Source organism: Elaeis guineensis, chromosome 6 (genome assembly GCF_000442705.2).
Source record: "Elaeis guineensis isolate ETL-2024a chromosome 6, EG11, whole genome shotgun sequence".
Taxonomy (NCBI): domain Eukaryota; kingdom Viridiplantae; phylum Streptophyta; class Magnoliopsida; order Arecales; family Arecaceae; genus Elaeis; species Elaeis guineensis.
The window spans coordinates 60229416-60237514 of NC_025998.2; the positions used below are offsets into that span (position 1 = coordinate 60229416).

The window sequence follows — 8099 nt, forward strand, 5'->3', positions numbered from 1 at the left end:
TTCCAGGGGGGCTGGGTGGGTTGTGATGTGAAATTATAAAGCATGCATACTTAACTATGACAAAAAAAAAAAGCTCAGTTTGTATTATTTGTGAAATATATGAATGTTATACCTTACTATTACCTTCCTCCATGACAAAAAGCATATGAAAGGAAAAGGCATGTTATAGTTTATCAAGCATCCTTTCCAAGAAAGTATCTCACATATTCATGGCACCAGAAATGTTGAAAAGGCTTCAGATTAATTTTAGAGATCTCAAAATTGTATAATGAGGGCTCTGGAAAAATTCAGGAATACACATTCCAGAAGAGGCCAAACCTGGATTGGCTGATGCACCTTCAGATCCCACATGACCTGTTGATGGTGATGATGAAGATTGATGTGGTTGTCTAACAACCAGATGCAGTGTGTGACCATCTTCCACATCTTAGTCATCTATACTAAGGAACTAGAGTCCAAGAATTGACTCAATAATATAACTACTTTATGCAGTTGAGGCAATATATAACACAGTGCAGCACCAGATCTCAAAGATCAAACCAAAAACCAATTGACACCTTACCAGCAAAATTAACAGATAAAAGTGAATTAAATATCACAATTATAGCAGCTTAAAAAAGAAAACAGTGCATAAGCAATGCAATGTTAATCAGCATTAAAATCACCAATGACAATATCATATAAGATGTGAATTTAGCTACATAGAAGAACTTAAAATTTTATATGCATTCAAATGCATGCGTATTACTGAGAGACAAGTATATTCAAATTCCAAACTTCCATTGCTTTTTACCCGCATCATCCTCTAAAGATAAAATAAAAAATAATAGAAATTGATCTCTAATTTTTTTAAAGAGAGGATATCTCCATTCTAATGAAGAGATATGGTAATTCAAAAAAGACTTTTAGTAAAAGAAGACTGGAAGTTGGCATGCTGAAAAGGCCAACAGAGAGCATTTGAAAATCCTTCAACTCTTTAATCTTTTGCTCAAAGCTATCATTTAAGCATTAATGTAAAAAAAGGGCAATGGCTCCCACCATTGCAGGGTTTGGAGAGGATCAGATGTATGCAGCCTTATGCCCGCGTGCAGAGGTTCTATGTTTTGAACCCGTGACCTCCAGATCAAAATAGAGCAACCTTACTATTGCGCCAAGGCTCACCCTCCATTTAAGCACAAGTGTACCAGTCAAATATATATAAGTTCAAGAGAAAAGTAGCTATTCTGGCACTTGCATGAACTGTTTACAAAGTAATACCCTGTGAGTTCTCCCACTTGCTAGCTAAATAACCTTTGATGCATTTTCCCCGAACTTTGCACCATCAGCTATGCCTAAAACATGCATCAAACACACAGTAGACTAGTAAATGGAAAGAACTTCTCGAAAAAGATTTTCAAACCCAATGGCACAAACAATAGAAACAAAATTATCCAATAACCATGTACAGATTCAGTCATTGTTACCTTCCATGTCTACAATTGTAAAATTTAATGCCATCAATTTCCTAGGTGTGTCTAGATTTGCCAGAGTTATTGGACCCAAATATAAAGTGTTCATGGCATGTCAGAGTCACATATAAATGAATTAGGAAGCATAGGAGTAGAATGCTGTTAGTGCAGAGTGAAGGAGATGGTTTGAAATGATTTTACAAGTATGATGAAGCCCAGAAACTGGAGATGCACCAACAGCCCTGAAATAATAAATTCTGAAGGATACGATATGCAGAGAGGAGTTCATCATCTTTCAAAACCTTCCCACGACAGATTAGACGCTGTTGTTCTGATACTACACCAGTGACAGTAGCTATTTGCTCCTTCAGCATTAAAATAGGCACCTGTATGGAAAAAAATTATCAAAAGTCCTGAAACATACACATAAGTCATAACAACAGAAAACAATGACAAAGTCCGTTGGGCAAAGATCACAATCTACCAACATGATTTTAAGATGCCATAGGACAATCAAAGACATGCATGAGCATGCATAAACACATCCATCTAAACTGCCATATAGATATACATATGTACAGCAATATATATGTATTTATGCATCTAGAAATTGAAAGATAATGCAACACACCCATTTATAAACACCTGTGTATAAAAACTGGGAATGGTTTAAAAAGGAAGGATGGGGCCCCAGGCAATATGGAAGAAAGGCTACAGAAAAATGGTTTCCAGTAAAAATAGCCCGCATAATGTCGTTTCTTCATGAAAATTGCGCCCTTTAAAAACACGACATAAGTTTTCTTTCTTTTATTCTTCGTATTTTTTGCTTGTTAATGAAAGGAGGGTGATATGCACCTTTAATCTATAAAGTCAAATACATGAAAGCACACTAAGGAAAAATGAAACCTAATCCCTGAAACCCAAAGCACCCAAGGAAATCCTCTGACATTGCTCCCCAACAAAGAGAATGACCAACAAAAATAACAGGGTATAAAAGGAGAACAAGGAGAAATGAATGCAGGGAAAAATGGAAAGAAAATACAAACAAGGGAAATCTAACATTGTCAAAAAATTTTAAAAAAAAACTCCTTCCTCACTACTAAATCTTTTAGTCAAAAGCAGCTAATACATCAAACCAGAATCTCGCAGTCACGCGCCCCCCACACACACACCCCCCCCCACCCCACCCAAACCAACCCTTGAAAATGACTTAATTTGCCACTCCTCTTTAATACTTCCAAGCCAGTTTCTTCTCAAATAGTTCAGCCAAAATAAGGTTTTAATGTAACTTTGGAAAAGTAATACCTCCATTGTTGCACTTAGGCCCATTCGGTCTATAACAAGAAACTCTCCAAAGTACTTGAAAGCCTGCATTGTGCCCCAAAATCAATGAATCCAACAAAAACTATTTGCCTACTTTGACAGCTAGCCGACTAATACCCTAAGGACATTTGCATGAAGAACAGCCGGTGACATCTTCGTCATTCTTCTCCATATCCCTACTAAGTTAATCAACTACCACTGCTGCCCTTCCACAAATATATAGAACTTGATGGGCAGCCTTTCTTTCAAAGGACTTTAGCAGCAGACTTCTAATCCCTCCAATTTTACTTACCAAGAAAATGCCTGTAGATCCAATTTCAGTCTCCAAGATTCCAACAGGAAGCCTTAAGGCTAAGTAGACAGCATGTCCGATATTATGCACGCCTCCAAGAGGACCTGCTCTTCATGGTGAGGCCCATAAAATACAGTCAATAACTATAGTCTGCTAAACCTGGAACCATTAACATTTGCCGGAATGGCATATTTGAGCTCAAATAAAACCATCTGACATCAGTTGGGCATAGATCCAATGTCAAACCATCCGTGCAAGCTCACCAATGACATCTAAAACTACATCTCTCTCCCTCAATATCAACAATTTCCTATATTCCAAAATAATGTCTTGCAAACACCATATCTTGGTTCCTTATCTTAACCTGATTTGTACCTAACAAATAACTGCTGCTTCAAATGAAATAGAAATTAAACTCTGCTTCTAATTGCAGTGTACATTCCATAGACTACGAGTTGCAACAGATAACCACACCCAACCAGCAAGCCTGGGCCACAAACTTCAAAGCCCGTGATAAAAACAGAGAATTCCAGCTAGTCCACATCCCAAATTTACATTAGATTCTTAAGAAATCACCAATTCAGTTTTCACTTTGAAATATGAAGACCCTAGTTACCAATGTATTTGATGTGGTAGGTACTGACCTACACACCTCTCAAGTTTATCCCAACATAGGGTCAACATTGTCATGCAGCTCATGCCCAATCATTAGATAGGGAAACTACAACACTAGTTGCATCTCGCCATGGTCTGGGAAGCAAGGTGATCGCTAGCCAATCATGGTTCAATTATCATCCTATCTAGGATTCCCTTCTCTTTTCCCATTAGTCCTTTCGTTCAACTCAATCTTTACCGTTCTTGCCTTCCCTTTCCCTCCCCATTTCTCTTGTTCCTCTTATATTTTCTCCTTTCACCCTTCCTTTTTTACCATTCAAGCATGGTCAGATGTTATAATTTTCCTCGATCCACATCTTCCTCATCCCTTCTCCTCTTCCACCTCTTTTTTTTTTTCTTTCTATTTTGATGATTTGTATTTCTTCCCCTTACATTTCTGCTTCCCCCACTCTTTAACATTCAATAATGGTCAGATGTTGTAACTTTCCTCCATCCACATATTCCTCATCCCTTTTCCTCTTCCTCCTCTTCTCTTGTCAGGAAAAAGGTTGGTACAGGAAAAGCAGAAACCTGAATAACATATAAGAAGCAGTTGGTTGGGATGATGAAGCAAGCAAATCCATGTGAACAATCATAACATAGCTTTTCAGATTAAGCTTGATCTCATTTACCATACCTCTCAAGGCTGTACCTCATGAAATCACTTATACTCTAGCAAACAAGTATATGAGCAGAAATGAAATAATAAAAGGCATAAAATGCCACCATAGAACAAGGCACAAGAGAAGATTTAAATCATCTGTATAATATCATATATTGAATAAGAGCCATTGAAAAAAAAATCATACACCATTAAAAAAATGTGAAAAGGAGGATTTGTTTTCCAATACACATGAAAACAGAAATTGCATGGGAAAAGTTATGATAGGTAACAACAAATTGGAAAATCCAGGTTGTACATTTAAAGGATTTTGCATTTAAAGTAAGCAACAACTGTTGTCAAAAATACATCAATAAGCTAACATATCAACATGATGAGTAATTACACAATTATTTGGAAATGGAAAGGGGAAAAAGAGAGAAGAGAATACAATTGATCATTTGATGAACCTACAATATGCCAAGTAAATGAAAAATGAAATACTTACACATTTATTCACTCGCAAAGTGTATGTCTGAGAATCCAAAGTTTTAATTTTTATCTCGACAGTAGTCTCAGAATCTTCAGTAACATCACCATGTGATGTAGTTATATCACGTGCGCCATTTGTTCCCATCTCTTCCAAAGTTCAAAAGAACCTACAGGAAAAAAACTAAATTATTTTATTTGATGAGATGGATAGCATCACTGGTATATGCTCTATAAACAAGACCAGCATAAATATTGTATAAGTTATAAGAGGAAAAAAATGCAAGTGAACATATTGCAAAGTTAGCATTACCTATCAACCATGGATTAACAAGTTACTATCGTCTCAGAAACCAAGTGCCATTAGAAAATGAAGCAAATGTGAGCTTACACAAAATAAGTTGTTTTATTCTGAATAAAATCATGTATCCATTGATAGAAAAACATTCTTACAGTCAGACTTTATCTCATAAACTGTAGCACTTAAGTCTAAATGATTTTCAATAAAAAAGTATTCTATTACAAGCAAGTCCTTCTAGCACAGTTTAGCAAAAACTCTATGGGTGCAAAGAAAACCATGGTTTGTTGTACCCAGCCCATACCGCCATCTATAGTGCCGAATATGGGGCATACATACTAGTAGGCTATAGAGACTTGGTACACGGCTTGTATCAAGTGTTAGTACCAAGGCGTGTATCGTACCAACACTCGGTACAGGGTGTAGCGGTTGGGTATCAATATGGAGTGAATACTGAGACTACAAACCATGGAAAAAAAAAAAACTATGGAATCTTGAATCTCCAAGTTCATTAGCAATGCCTTCACCTGTTTGCCAAACTAAAAAGCAGGAAAAGCTGTAAAAAGATGACACATAAGGTGGAAAAAGTTCTAAAGTAATCTGAAACAATGAGAAACAGTGGAAGCAAGGAAACATAGACCACGATCCACAAAATTGAAAACCTGTCTAAAGTAAGATTGATGCCGAATTTGGGTAGATAAATATTCATTCCTCCCCACTTTTCCCCTATCTATTTCATCATCATGCTCTGCAGTCACTACCTTCCTCTTCTTAGCTTGTGCAGCCTCTACTCCCTACTCTATGCTCACTCCCCAGGATAATTTTGCATTTTCCTATGCTCAGTCACTTGACTGACTCCCAGTCTAAGGTCAAAAACCTGCCATACCAAATTGCATTTATGGGTTCAGAATGTGGATATTTCAGCTCAATATCCAAGTCAATGAGTTTGTCCAAAACCTTCCGAAGTTTTTTGTCCCAAAGCACCCAAAACATTTCAAAACAAGAATGTCACATATACCCATGCAGATGAATCGATTCTGCTGAATCCATGAGAAAGTTAATCAAACAATAACGAACTGTTCAAGACCTTAGCAATGGATAGGTCAGGTAAGTTATTTATTTATTTTTTTTTGTCTTTCAAATGTTACAATATGAAAAATAGGCTGTCATGGATGTGGTTGGATTCATTTCAGCCAGAAATGCTTTTTTTCACTCAAACCATACAAACCAAGACAGTTCAAGCAGATAGAGACTGATGTACATCTGTTAGAACTTACATTTTTTTTAAGTTCCCATTGCTAATAAAACAAAAACTTATTTCAGATTGCCTGCCAAAATCTATCACTGCAAGAAAGTACAAGACAAATGAGGCATTCCATCCAACTCAAGTTTAACACATCTAATCCAAGCCTTGTTAATTACATAATTGGCACATCATAATGTGTTCCTATATGTGTGACACAATGACCATCAACGAGGCTTATTCCACGTTTCCATGGTCAGTTCCGCAAATCCGCCTTCTTCCAAATATCTAGGCTCAGCTTTATTGAGAGATATATTTTCATCAATGAAAGCTTTTTCAAAAAAAAAATGTTTTTCAGGCTCAAAGGTTGTCCACAGCGATCCCCGCGCTCTTTCAAACCTTCAAAATAATCCAAGCCCTAGGTCTCCTCTAATCATAAGGGTGTGCAATTTAATTAATTATGTCATTCTCAACTATGTTAGAGTTGTAGCAAGAAAGAGGCTGAGAACACAACTTTAAGCTGTGATGGATCCAAAGAAGAATCAAACAGATTCTTGCCTCGGACTACCAGAAAACTATGCCAAGATTCTGAGATCGGTAATATAAAGAACTCCAAAAAGGAGTCATGGGAACACGAACTAGCATACGGGTGTCCTAACAGACTCAACAGTATTCATTTAACCCAATCTTGATGTACGATATGTTCTTGCAAGCAAAATATCTTGATACAGATTTATTACTTTCAGCACGCATACCTTATTCCGAAATGGTCCACTCCAAATTACTAGCATTCAAGAATCAGATATATCATATAGGGCATCAAAATTTAAAACCCCACCCAAGAAACCAAGAAACATCCGAAACCCAGTATACCAAACCAGCACATCCGTAGCTGAATAATAGAAAATCACGTAAGGATCAGATTTTTGGAGCTCTCGGAACGTCGATCACTAAATTTCACCCATAAAAATGCAGAAAAGACGCCCACCTTTACTAAGAGATGAGAAGTTTTCAAGAATCTAATTCTCCAAAACATGAACCAACGACGAACGACCAACCTCGCAACGATATCAAATAACAGCCGAAAAACCTAATTCGAAAAGATATAGTCGATTCAAGACCAGAAAAAGAATCGATTGGGGAGATCTCTATTACCTGATTCGATGGCCGCGCTCGGAGGTCAAGGCCCTAGGAGAGAACGAGGAAAGGGGGCGGAAGGGGAATCCGATTACGGGCTGCTCTCTCTCTCTCTCTTCCTTCGTCCCCTTCTACACTTCGTTGTCTCACTATTAAAAGACGAATACTTTAATAGAAGGCATTGAGATTTCGTATTTATAACCTTCCGTCGTTCGTAAGAGATTTTTTTTCTTTTTTTTCTTTTTTCTTTTTTACACTGTCCCGGCGTGTGCCGTTGGCCCGTTGGCCTTCGAAATTGTCTAAAATCCAGATACCCCCGCGAGCCGTTGGATTGGTGATTGAAGGTGATGGGGTCTTTTTTGGGTAGAGTCCACGGTGGAGTTAAAAACGGTGGCTATTAAACTGCGTGCTCTAAAGATTATATGACAATGGGAAAATTATAGGAGGCAATAATCTAGATGCAATTAGTGCTTCACGAGGAAAGAGCCCCGTTCACTAACTGTTGCGTTTTGGTTTGCCGAAAAGATGTTCGTGTTTTTGTCATCCATCCGAGTGCTTGGAGAGGATTGCGCGTATGGTTGGAGTAATAAATGGAAGGAATATTGGGAAAAATA

The 8099-nt window shown here is 37.5% G+C and overlaps 1 long non-coding RNA gene across 1 annotated transcript; it reads right to left on the bottom strand.

The window, feature by feature from the left end:
- Positions 1-274: 274 nt before the first annotated feature.
- On the bottom strand, positions 275-7660 carry LOC140858572 (uncharacterized). The gene is made up of 4 exons (XR_012142137.1): positions 7504-7660; positions 4827-4977; positions 1717-1834; positions 275-426 (listed from the first exon to the last, which is right to left on the bottom strand). It is a non-coding gene; the product is annotated as an uncharacterized lncRNA (long non-coding RNA).
- Positions 7661-8099: the final 439 nt, after the last annotated feature.